Here is a 13,360-nt window from a genome sequence, read left to right on the forward strand (position 1 = left end):
ATTATCTCCTTGTTTAAAGCCTTGGATGTCCAGCCTTAGCTGTGTCATCCATTTTGGGGGAAAGTATTGATTCAGGAATTTTTCTGTCAGCTGTTTCCATGTCCTTATGCTGGCCTTAGGTTGGTTATTTAACCACCTCTTAGCTTGATCTTTTACAGCAAATGGAAACAGTAATAGTCTGTAGACATCCTGATCTATTTCTTTATCATGTACTGTGTCAGCAATCTGTAGAAACTGTGCCAAAAACTCTGTAGGTTCTTCCTGTGGAAGACCGGAATACTGGCAACTTTGCTGCACCATGATAATGAGCTGAGGATTCAACTCAAAGCTACTGACTCCAATGGAGGGTATGCAGATACTACTCCCATATGAAGCAGTAGAGGGGTTAGAATATGACCCCTGAGTCCTCCTGGACTGTTCATTTCCGCTTAGGTCCATGATGGAGAAAGGGAGATGATGTAAAATAGAAAAAATATTTTTATTTATTTATTTATATATTTATTTCGAAAATGAAATAAATTAAAATAAATAAAAATTGAGTGAAGATTTTCGAAAAACTGAGGAGAGAGAAAGTGGTTAGGAAGTTTTGAAAAGGATATGATGATTTTGAAAAAAAAGTTTTAAATTTTGAAATAAAAATCTGAATTTTTAGAAATATATTTCAAAAAATTGTTTTTAAAGTAGAGAGAAAAGATATTTTTTATTTTTAAGAGGAAAGAGAAAAACAATAAGATAGCACAAGATTTAAAATTTTTAGATCTAATGCTCCTTATTTTCGAAAATTTTGGAGGAAAAACACCAAGGAACACCAAACTTAAAAATTTTAAGATCAAGACACAAGAAAAACTCAAGAACACTTTGAAGACTCACAAGAACACAAGAACATGAAGGACGAACACCAAACTTAAAATTTTTTTAGAAAACCAAAATAAATTTTCGAAAATTTTAAGAAAAATTAACAAGAAAACACCAAACTTAAAGTTTGGCACAGAATTTAGTAGAAAAATTATTTTTTTGAAAAAGATTTTAAAAAGAAAATAAGGATTCTAAAATTTTAACACGATAATAATAAGAGACTCTAAACAAAAAAGAAGAAATTTTTCCTAATCTAAGCAACAAAATAAACCGTTAGTTGTCCAAACACGAACAATCCCCGGCAACGGCGCCAAAAACTTGGTGCACAAATTGTGAATCACACTTTTCACAACTCGTACCACTGACCAGCAAGTGCACTGGGTCGTCCAAGTAATACCTCGCGTGAGTAAGGGTCGAATCCCATGGAGATTGTTGGTTTGAAGCAATCTATAGTTATCTTGTAAATCTTTAGTCAGGAAGTCAATTATGTTTATCAGTTGAATTGCAAATAAACAAGAGAGCATGGATTAAAGGTTACTTGTTGTGCAGTAATGGAGAATATGTTGGAGTTTTGGAGATGCTTTGTCTTCTGAATCTCTGCTTTCCTCTGTCTTCTTGTTCACGCACGCACGTCCTCCTATGGCAAGCTGTGTGTTGGTGGATCACCGTTGTCAATGGCTACCTTCCATCCTTCCAGTGAAAACTACGCTCACGCGCTCTGTCACAGCACGGCTAATCACCGGTTGGTTCTTAATCCGGTTGGAATAGAATCCCTTGATTCCTTTGCGTTTGTCACTAACGCCCAGCCTTCAAGAGTTTGAAGCTCGTCACAGTCATTCAATCCTTGAATCCTACTCGGAATACCACAGACAAGGTTTAGACTTTCCGGATTCTCATGAATGCCACCATCAATTCTAGCTTATACCACGAAGATTCTGATTAAGAGATCTAAGAGATACTCATTCAATCTGATATAGAATGGAGGTGGTTGTCAGGCACACGTTCATGGGTTGAGAATGGTGATGAGTGTCACGGATCATCACCTTCATCACAGTTAAGTGCGAATGAACATCTTAGATAGGAACAAGCGTGTTTGAATAGAAAACAGAAATACTTGCATTAATTCATCGAGACACAGCAGAGCTCCTCACCCCCAACAATGGAGTATAGAGACTCATGCCGTCAAAGAGTACAAAGTTCAGATCTAAAATGTCATGAGATGCAAAATAAGTCTCTAAAAGTTGTTTAAATACTAAACTAGTAGCCTAGGTTTACAAAAAATGAGTAAACTATGATGGATGATGCAGAGATCCACTTCTGGGGCCCACTTGGTGTGTGCTGGGGCTGAGATTTAAGCAATTCATGTGCAGAGGCCATTTGTGGAGTTGAACGCCAGTTTTTGTGCCAGTTTGGGCGTTCAACTCCAGCTTTTGGTCCTTTTCTGGCGCTGGACGCCAGAATTGGGCAGAGAACTGGCGTTGAATGCCAGTTTACGTCGTCTATCCTTGTGCAAAGTATGGACTATTATATATTGCTGGAAAGCCCTGGATGTTTACTTTCCAACGCAATTGGAAGCATGCCATTTCGAGTTCTATAGCTCCAGAAAATTCACTTTGAGTGCAGGGAGGTCAGAATCCAACAGCATCAGCAGTCCTTTTTCAGCCTGAATCAGATTTTTGCTCAGCTCCTTCAATTTCAGTCAGAAAAATACCTAAAATTACAGAAAAACACACAACTCATAGTAAAGTCCAGAAATATGAATTTTCCTTAAAAACTAATGAAAATAGACTAAAAACTAACTAGAACATACTCAAAACTATATGAAATTAACCCCAAAAAGCGTATAAAATATCCGCTCATCACAATCCTTATCAATGATGATAATAATTGAATCTTAATTCCACTTCGTTAGCCTTTAATAATATAAAGGAAGGTCAAGGGATTAATTTGTTTGATCTTCGGATCCTATTTATTTCCTAAGAAAAGATTGGGATTATTGAAGTTCAATTCAATTAACAAAGATAACAATTATCAATCACGTTGAGTTTGATAAATCCTGAGTTACTGATTTCTTAACCAAGACCAAAAGGAGAAAAATAAATCTACTTGGAATAAAAATGTCTTCAGCGTAAAAGCAACAATAGCATAAATAAGAGAAATCAACATTAAACTGAAATACCTCAAATAACATTAGTAAAAGAGTAATCTATAACATGAAAGGATTCATAAAGTGACTTGCAAAAGTAAATAAAAGGAATATTGAACCTGATCAAAAGAGATAATCCTGAAAGCGAATAAAAATCCTAAATCTAAATCCTAATCCTAAAGAGAGAGGAGAGAACCTCTCTCAAAACTAAATCTAAATCATGGAAAGTAAAAATTGGCGAGCTCTCTCTCAATGGATACATTCCCCCACTTCATAACCTCTGGTCTATGCTTTCTGGACTTGGATTTGGGCCAAAAAGGGCTTCAGAATTCGCTATGAGCGTTTTCTGCAATTTCTGGTGCGTGGCCTCTATCACGCGTCCGCGTGGGTCACGCGGTCGCGTCATATGCGTTTTACTTAAGGCGCGCGGTCGTGTCAGTCATGCGGCCGCGTCATTGTTGATTCGCGCTTGGCATGCATCCGCGTCACCCATGCGATCGCGTGGATGCCAGTTTCTTCAGAAACTCCGTTTTGCGCTTTCCTTCCATTTTTGTATGTTTCCTTTCCATCCTTTAAATCATTCCTGCCTTAGAGGATCTGAAACTACTCAACACACTAATCACGGCATCTAATGGAAATAAAGGTAATTAAAATAATTAGTTTAAAAGCATAGGAAACATGTTTTTCACATACATCACATAATAAGGAAGGAAAAGTAAAACCATGAAATTAATATGAATAAGTGGGTAAAGGGTTGAATAAATCACTCAAACTAAGCACAAAATATGTCATAAAATATGGGTTTATCAGTCGTCCAAGTAATAAACCTTACGTGAGTAAGGGTCGATCCCATGGAGATTGTCGGCTTGAAGCAAGCTATGGTCACCTTGTAAATCTCAGTCAGGAGGATTCAAATGGTTATAGAGTTTTAATAATTTAAAAGATAAATAAACATAAAATAAAGATAGAGATACTTATGTAATTCATTGGTGATAATTTCAGATAAGCGTATGGAGATGCGTTGTTCCTTCTGAATCTCTACTTTCCTACTGCCTTCATTCAATCCTTCATACTCATTTCCATGGCAAGCTGTATGTTGGGCATCACCATTGTCAGTGGCTACTTCCCGTCCTCTCAGTGAAAATGGTCCAAATGCGCTATCACCACACGGCTAATCATCTGTCGGTTCTCGATCATGTTGGAATAAGATCCAGTGATCCTTTTTGCGTTTGTCACTATGCCCAACACTCGCGAGTTTGAAGCTGGTCACAGTCATCCCTTCCCAGATCCTACTCGGAATACCACAGACAAGGTTTAGACTTTTTGGATCTCAGGAATGGCCGCCAATAATTCTAGCCTATACCACGAAGACTCTGATCGTGAACCAGGAGGCTAAAAGATATGCATTCAAGCTTGTTTTCATGTAGAACAGAAGTGTTTGTCAGGCACGCGTTCATAAGTGAGAATGGTGATGAGTGTCACATAATCATCACATTCATCATGTTTTTGTGTGAAAATGAATATCTTAGAATAAGAATAAGCTTGAATTGAATAGAAAAACCATAGTACTTTGCATTAATTCATGAGGAACAGCAGAGCTCCACACCTTAATCTATGGTGTGTAGAAACTCTACCGTTGAAAATACATAAGAACAAGGTCTAGGCATGGCCGAATGGCCAGCCTCCTCAAATGGCATATGAATTCGAAAGATAGGGAAAAAGACCGATCCCTGATAAAGGATGATCAAAAGATGTAAAATAAATCACTAAAAGTAGCTTTTATACTAAACTAGTAGCTAGGGTTACATAAGATAAGTAAATGATGTAGAAATCCACTTCCGGGCCCATTTGGTGTGTGCTTGGGCTGAGCATTGAGCTTTCATATATAGAGACTCTTTTTGGAGTTAAACGTCAGGTTGTAGCCTGTTTCTGGCATTTAACTCTGATTTGCAACCTGTTTTTGGCGTTTAACTCCAGAATAGGGCAAGAAGTTGGCATTTGACGCCAGTTTGCGTTATCTAAACTCTGGCAAAGTATGGACTATTATATATTTCTGGAAAGCCCTGGATGTCTACTTTCCAACGCAATTGAGAGTGCACCAATTGGGTTTCTGTAGCTCCAAAAAATCCACTTCAAGTGCAGGGAGGTCAGAATCCAACAGCATCTGCAATCCTTCTTCAGCCTTTGAATCAGATTTTTGCTCAAGTCCCTCAATTTCAGCTAGAAATTACCTGAAATCACAGAAAAACAAACAAACTCCTAGTAAAGTCTAGACATGTGATTTTTATTTAAAAACTAATAAAATTATATTAATAACTAACTAAATCATACTAAAAACTATGTAAAAACAATGCCAAAAAGCGTGTAAATTATCCACTCATCAATAAGCTCTGCTTTAAATCCACAGGAAGAGAAAGCACTAATTCAGGTGCTGAGGACACACAAGACAGCTCTTGGGTGGTCCATAAGTGATCTTAAGGGCATTAGCCCAGTAAGATGCATGCACAAGATCCTGTTGGAGGATGATGCTAAGCCAGTGGTTCAACCACAGAGGCGGCTAAATCCAGACATGAAGGATGTGGTGTAGAAAGAGGTCACTAAGTTACTAGAGGCTGTGATTATTTATCCTATTTCTGATAGCCCCTGGGTGAGCCCTGTCCACGTTGTCCCCAAGAAGGGAGGCATGACAGTGGTTCATAATAAAAAGAATGAACTGTTTCCTACAAGAACAGTTACAGGGTGGCATATGTGTATTGACTAAAGAAGGCTCAATACAGCCACCAGGAAGGATCACTTTCCTTTACCATTCATAGACCAGATGTTAGAGAGACTAACAGGTCATGAATATTACTACTTTTTGGATGGCTATTCAGGTTACAACCAAATTGCAGTGGATCCTCAGGACCAAGAGAAAACAGCATTCACATGTCCTTCTGAAGTATTTGCCTACAGAAGGATGCCCTTTGGTCTGTGCAATGCACCTGCAACCTTTTAGAGGTGCATGCTCTCTATCTTCTCTGATATGATAGAGAAATTTATGGAAGTCTTCATGGATGACTTTTCAGTATTTGGAGACTCATTCAGCTCCTGTCTTGACCATTTAGCATTTCTTCTGAAAAGATGCCAAGAGACCAACCTAGTTTTAAACTGGGAAAAATGTCACTTTATGGTGACTGAAGGAATTGTCCTTGGGCATAAAATTTCAAACAAGGGAATAGAGGTGGATCAAGCTAAAGTAGAGGTAATTGAAAAATTACCACACCCTGCCAATGTTAACGCAATCAGAAGCTTTCTGGGGCATGCAGGATTCTATAGGAGGTTTATAAAGGATTTTTCAAAACTTGCAAAACCTCTGAGTAATCTGCTAGCTGCTGACACACCATTTGTGTTTGACACAGAGTGTCTGCAGGCATTTGAAACTCTGAAAGCTAAGCTGGTCACAGCACCAGTCATCTCTGTACCAGACTGGACATTACCATTCGAACTAATGTGTGATGCCAGTGACCATGCCATTGATGCAGTGTTGGAACAGAGGCATAACAAGCTTCTGCACGTCATTTACTATGCTAGCCGTGTTTTAAATGATGCACATAAGAATTACACAACCACAGAAAAAGAGTTGCTTGCAGTGGTTTATGCCATTGACAAGTTTAGATCCTATCTAGTAGGTTCAAAAGTGATTGTGTATACTGACCATGCTGCTCTTAAATATCAACTCACAAAGCAGGATTCAAAACCCAGGCTCATAAGATGGGTGTTGCTTCTGCAAGAGTTTGATATAGAAATAAAAGACAGAAAAGGGATAGAGAACCAGGTAGCTGATCACCTGTCCCGGATAGAACTAGTAGCAAGGGCGTCCCTTCCTCCTACTGAGATCTCTGAGACCTTTCCGGATAAGCAACTCTTTGCCATTCAGGAAGCACCATGGTTTGCAAACATTGCAAATTATAAAGCTTTGAGGTTCATACCCAAGGAGTACAGCAGGCAGCAAATGAAAAAACTAATTTCTGATGCAAAGTACTACTTATAGGATGAACCATATCTCTTTAAGAGTTGTGCAGACGGAATGATCTGCAAATGCGTGCCCAGAGAAGAGGCACAGAAGATCCTATGGCATTGCCATGGATCACAATATGGAGGACATTTCGGAGGTGAGCGAACAGCCACTAAGGTCCTCCAATGTGGGTTCTACTGGCCTACCCTCCACAGAGATGCCCGAGAGTTTGTGCGTAACTGTGACAGTTACCAAAGAGCTGGCAACTTGCCCCATGGTTATACCATGCCTCAACAAGGGATCTTAGAGATTGAGTTGTTTAATGTATGGGGTATTAACTTCATGGGTCCTTTCCCACCATCATACTCAAACACTTACATTCTGGTGGCAGTAAACTACGTATCTAAATGGGTAGAAGCAATTGCCACACCCACTAATGATACTAAGACTGTGCTGAAATTTCTCCAGAAACATATCTTTAGTAGATTTGGTGTTCCCAGAGTACTAATCAGTAATGGGGGGCACTCATTTCTGCAATAAACAGATGTACTCTGCTATGGTCCGATATGGAATTAGCCACAAAGTATCAACTCCATATCATCCACAGACAAATGGGCAGACTGAAGTCTCTAATAGAGAACTAAAAAGAATCCTGGAACGGACTGTAATTGCCCGTAGAAAGGATTGGGCAAAAAGCTTGGATGATGCTCTGTGGACATACAGAACAGCATTCAAGACTCCTATAGGAACCTCTCCATACCAGCTTGTGTGTGGCAAGGCCTGTCATCTGCCCGTGGAACTGGAACAGCCTATTGGGCAACCAAATTCCTAAACCTGGATGCTAAGTTAGCTGGAGAGAAAAGATTGCTCCAGCTGAATGAGCTAGAGGAATTCAGACTCAATGCTTTTGAAAATGCAAAAATTTATAAGGAGAAAGCAAAAAGGTGGCATAACAAGAAACTGTCATCTAGAGTCTTTGAACCAGGACAGAAGGTTCTGCTGTTTAACTCTAGGCTCAGATTATTTAACGCCAGAGTTGGGCAGAGAGCTGGCGTTGAACGCCAGTTTACATCGTCTATCCTTGTGCAAAGTATGGACTATTATATATTGCTGGAAAGCCCTGGATGTCGACTTTCCAACGCAATTGGAAGCATGCCATTTCGAGTTCTGTAGCTCCAGAAAATCCACTTTGAGTGCAGGGAGGTCAGAATCCAACAGCATCAGCAGTCCTTTTTCAGCCTGAATCAGATTTTTGCTCAGCTCCTTCAATTTCAGCCAGAAAAATACCTGAAATTACAGAAAAACACACAACTCATAGTAAAGTCCAGAAATATGAATTTTTCCTAAAAACTAATGGAAATAAACTAAAAACTAACTAAAACATACTCAAAACTATATGAAATTAACCCCAAAAAGCGTATAAAATATCCGCTCATCACAACACCAAACTTAAACTGTTGCTTGTCCTCAAGCAACTAGACAAATAAAATAGAAGCCTAATAGGTTGAGAAGCAATAATATCTCAGAGTTTTTTTGATTGAAGCTCAGATCCTAATTAGATGAGCGGGACTAGTAGCTTTTTGCTTCTGAACAGTTTTGGCATCTCACTTTATCCATTGAAGCTCAGAGTGATTGGCATCTATAGGAACTTAGAATTCAGATAGTGTTATTGAGTATCCTATTGCAGTATGATGATTCTTGAACACAGCTATTTTATGAGTCTTGGCCGTGGCCCTAAGCACTTTGTTTTCCAGTGTTGCCACCGGATACATCAATGCCACAGACACATAACTGGGTGAACCTTTTCAGATTGTGACTCAGCTTTGCTAAAGTCCCCAATTAGAGGTGTCCAGAGTTCTTAAGCACACTCTTCTTTTTGGAGTTGGACCTTGACTTTAACCGCTCAGTCTCAAGTTTTCACTTGACACCTTCACGCCACAAGCACATGGTTAGGGACAGCTTGGTTTAGCCGCTTAGACCAGGATTTTAGTCCTTTAGGCCCTCCTATCCACTGATGCTCAAAGCCTTGGGATCCTTTTCATTTGCCCTTGCCTTTTGGTTTTAAGGGTTATTGGCTTTTTCTGCTTGCTTTTTCTTTCTATATTATATTTTTTTTTTCTGCAAGCTTTGTTCTTTGCTGCTTTTTCTTGCTTCAAGAATCATTTTTATGATTTTTCAGATTATCAATAACATGTCTCATGTTCATCATTCTTCCAAGAGCCAACATATTTAACAGTCTTAAACAACAAATTCAAAAGACATATGCACTGTTCAAGCATTCATTCAGAAGATAGAAAGCATTGCCACCACATTTAACCAATTAGAATTTCTTTTATTGAACTCAAAATTTTATTGCTTCTTATTCAAGAGATCTACTATTTTATTCATGTTTAATGATGATGAGAAAAATAAACTATAGCTTATTTGGAGATAAAATCAAATAGATACTAATTACTATTATATGACTTCTAAGGTAAACTTTTATAAGGACACTGTCACAGAGTTAAGGCAGAAATTGGAAATTAACAACCTTTATTCTGGGGGCACCGGGGTTCCTCTGATCCTTGGGATGCTTGGTCCTACAAGAGAAGACTTTTGGCGCTTCAGTTCCCTTAAGTCACGCCCCTGCTCCTCTTGTTCTTTAAACATATAGGTCAGCATTTGACTGTGTTCCTTCTGTTGTTTTATTATTTGCTCCATAGCTTCCTGTATCTTGGTGACAGACGTCTCAAGATATTCCCAATATTCCGCTTGAGGAATCTCTGGGAGGAATTCATGTGCTCTCTTCTTGATAGGATCCTCCTGTGCTTGTTGTCTCTTGGAGTGGATTGTTTTCCTTTGGGAGCCATGATCTTAGTGATCTCGGATAAACACACCAAACTTAAAGATTTGCTTGTCCTCAAGCAAAATAAAAGAAAGGAGAGGGATAGAAGGAGATCGAGGTGCAGTTGTTGATGGAAGAGGGGGGAGGCCGAACCCAATTTTAAAGGGGTGGGGGTGGGTTTTCGAAAAATTGGAAGAGATAAGAGAAAAAGATTGAGTTGAAAAAGATAAGATAGAAGATAGAGTTTAATTTTGAAAAGATATGATAGATTTTTGAAAAAGATAACTCTGAATTTTGAAAAAGATTATATGGATATTTGAAAAAGATATGGATTAGTTGAAAAGATTTTTGAGTGAAAAAGATAGATTTGTTTTCAGAAAAGATTTTGAAAAGAGTTGGATTGAATTTGGAAAGATGGATTTTTAGAAATTAAGGATTTTAGAAATCAGGGTTCTTGACATGTTCATGTAAAAATCATGCATTGAAGCATAAAATTTGAAATTAAAATAGAAATACGTGTGGGATAAATGGATTTGGCTTCTCCCTGTCTTCCTGGCGTTTGAACGCCCAAACACTGCTTGTTTTGGGCGTTCAACGCCCAAATGCTGATCTCCTGGGCGTTCAGCGCCCAGTTGCTGCCATTACTGGCGTTCAACACCCATCGGGTGCCTGTTTCTGGCGTTGAACGCCCAGATTGCTGCCCTTACTGGCGTTCTCTTGCCATTGAGCTCCCTATCTCTATTTTGTGTGCAGATTCCTTCTGTAGCCCTGTAAACTTATACAAATGATTCTGTACCTTAGTGTCAGTGAACTTTATATAAACAAATAAAAATAAAAATAGGGCAAAAATGCTTAGAGGATTGATGCCCCATGGCTGGGTTGCCTCCCAGCAAGCGCTTCTTTATTGTCTTTAGCTGGACCTTGCTGAGCTTTTAATCTAGCTTCAGCCTTGAGCATTCTTGCTCAATGTTGCCTTCAAGATAATGCTTGATTCTCTGTCCATTGACAATGAACTTCTTATCAGAATCAATATCTTGAAGCTCCACATAACCATATGGTGACACACTTGTAATCACGTATGGTCCCCTCCACCGAGATTTCAGTTTCCCGGGGAATAGCCTGAGTCTAGAGTTAAACAACAGGACCTTCTGTCCTGGTTCAAAGATTCTAGATGACAGCTTTCTGTCATGCCATTTTTTTTATTTTTCTTTATAAAGCTTGGCATTTTCGAAAGCTGTGAATCTGAATTCCTCTAGCTCATTTAGCTGGAGTAATCGTTTTTCTCCTGTTAATTTGGCATCAAAGTTTAGGAATCTGGTTGCCCAGTAGGCCTTATGTTCCAGTTCCACGGGCAAGTGGCATGCCTTACCATACACGAGTTGGTATGGAGAGGTCCCTATAGGGGTCTTGAATGCTGTTCTGTAAGCCCACAGAGCATCATCCAAGCTCCTTGCCCAATCCTTTCTACGGGTATTTACTGTCCGTTCCAGGATTCTCTTTAATTCTCTGTTAGAGACTTCAGCTTGCCCATTGGTTTGTGGATGATATGGAGTGGCCACTTTGTGGCGAATTCCATACTGAACCATGGCAGAGTAAAGCTGTTTATTGCAGAAGTGAGTGCCCCCATCACTGATTCACACTCTAGGGACACCAAACCTGCTAAAGATATGTTTCTGGAGGAACTTCAGCACTGTTTTAGTATCATTGGTGGGTGTGGCAATAGCCTCAACCCATTTTAATACATAGTCAACTGCCACCAGAATATAAGTGTTTGAATATGATGGTGGAAAAGGTCCCATGAAGTCAATTCCCCATACGTTAAACAACTCAATTTCCAAGATTCCTTGTTGAGGCATGGCGTAACCATGAGGCAGATTACCAGCTCTTTGGCAACTGTCACAATTACGTACAAACTCTCGGGAATCTTTATAGAGTGTGGGCCAATAGAAGCCACATTGGAGGACCTTGGTGGCTGTTCGCTCACCTCCGAAATGGCCTCCATATTGAGATCCGTGGCAATGCCATAGGATTCTCTGTGCTTCCTCTCTGGGGACACATCTACGGATAATTCCGTCTGCACATCTCTTAAAGAGATAGGGTTCATCCCACAAGTAGTACTTTGCATCAATAACTAATTTTTTCTTTTGTATTCTATTGTACTCCTTGGGTATGAACCTTGCAGCTTTATAGTTTGCAATATCGGCAAACCATGGTGCTTCCTGAATGGCAAATAGATGCTCATCAGGGAACGTCTCAGAGATCTCAAGAAACGGGAGGGACGTCCCTTCCACTGGCTCTATCCGGGACAGATGATCAGCTACTTGGTTCTCTGTCCCTTTTCTGTCTCTTATTTCTATATCAAACTCTTGCAGAAGCAATACCCATCTGATGAGCCTGGGTTTTGAATCCTGCTTTGTGAGTAGATACTTAAGAGCAGCATGGTCAGTGTACACAATCACCTTTGATCCTACTAAGTAGGATCTGAACTTGTCAATGGCGTAAACCACTGCAAGTAATTCCTTTTCTGTGGTTGTGTAATTTTTCTGGGCATCATTTAAAACGCGACTAGCACAATAAATGACATGCAGAAGCTTGTCATGCCTCTGTCCCAATACTGCACCAATGGCATGATCACTGGCATCACACATTAGCTCAAATGGTAATGTCCAGTCTGGTGCAGAAATAACTGGTGCTGTGACCAGCTTAGCTTTCAGTGTTTCAAACGCCTGCAGGCATGCTGTGTCAAACACAAATCGCGTGTCAGCAGCTAGCAGATTGCTTAGAGGTTTTGCGATTTTTGAAAAATCCTTTATAAACCTCCTATAGAATCCTGCATGTCCTAGAAAGCTTCTGATTGCCTTAACATTGGCAGGTGGTGGTAATTTTTCAATTACCTCTATTTTTGCTTGATCCACCTCTATTCCCTTGTTTGAGATTTTATGCCCAAGAACAATTCCTTCAGTCACCATGAAGTGACACTTTTCCTAGTTTAAAACTAGGTTGGTCTCTTGGCATCTTTTCAGAACAAGTTTCAAGTGATCAAGACAGGAGCTGAATGAGTCTCCATATACTGAGAAGTCATCCATGAAGACTTCCAGAAATTTTTCCACCATGTCAGAGAAAATAGAGAGCATGCATCTCTGGAAGGTTGCAGGCGCATTACATAGCCCAAATGGCATCCTTCTATAAGCAAACACTCCAAATGGACATGTGAATGCTGTTTTCTCTTGATCCTGGGGATCTACTGCAATCTGGTTGTAGCCTGAGTAGCCATCCAGAAAGCAGTAATAATCATGACCTGCTAGTCTTTCTAGCATCTGGTCTATGAATGGTAAAGGAAAATGATCCTTTCTGGTGGCTGTATTGAGCCTTCTGTAGTCAATACACATGCGCCACCCTGTAACTGTTCTTGTAGGAACCAGTTCATTTTTTTCATTATGAATCACTGTCATGCCTCCCTTTTTTGGGACGACTTGAACAGGGCTCACCCAGGGGCTATCAGAAATAGGATAAATAATCCCAGCCTCTAGTAACTTGGTGA

Source organism: Arachis ipaensis, chromosome B1 (genome assembly GCF_059453495.1).
Source record: "Arachis ipaensis isolate K30076 ecotype BB chromosome B1, ASM5945349v1, whole genome shotgun sequence".
NCBI classification, from domain to species: domain Eukaryota; kingdom Viridiplantae; phylum Streptophyta; class Magnoliopsida; order Fabales; family Fabaceae; genus Arachis; species Arachis ipaensis.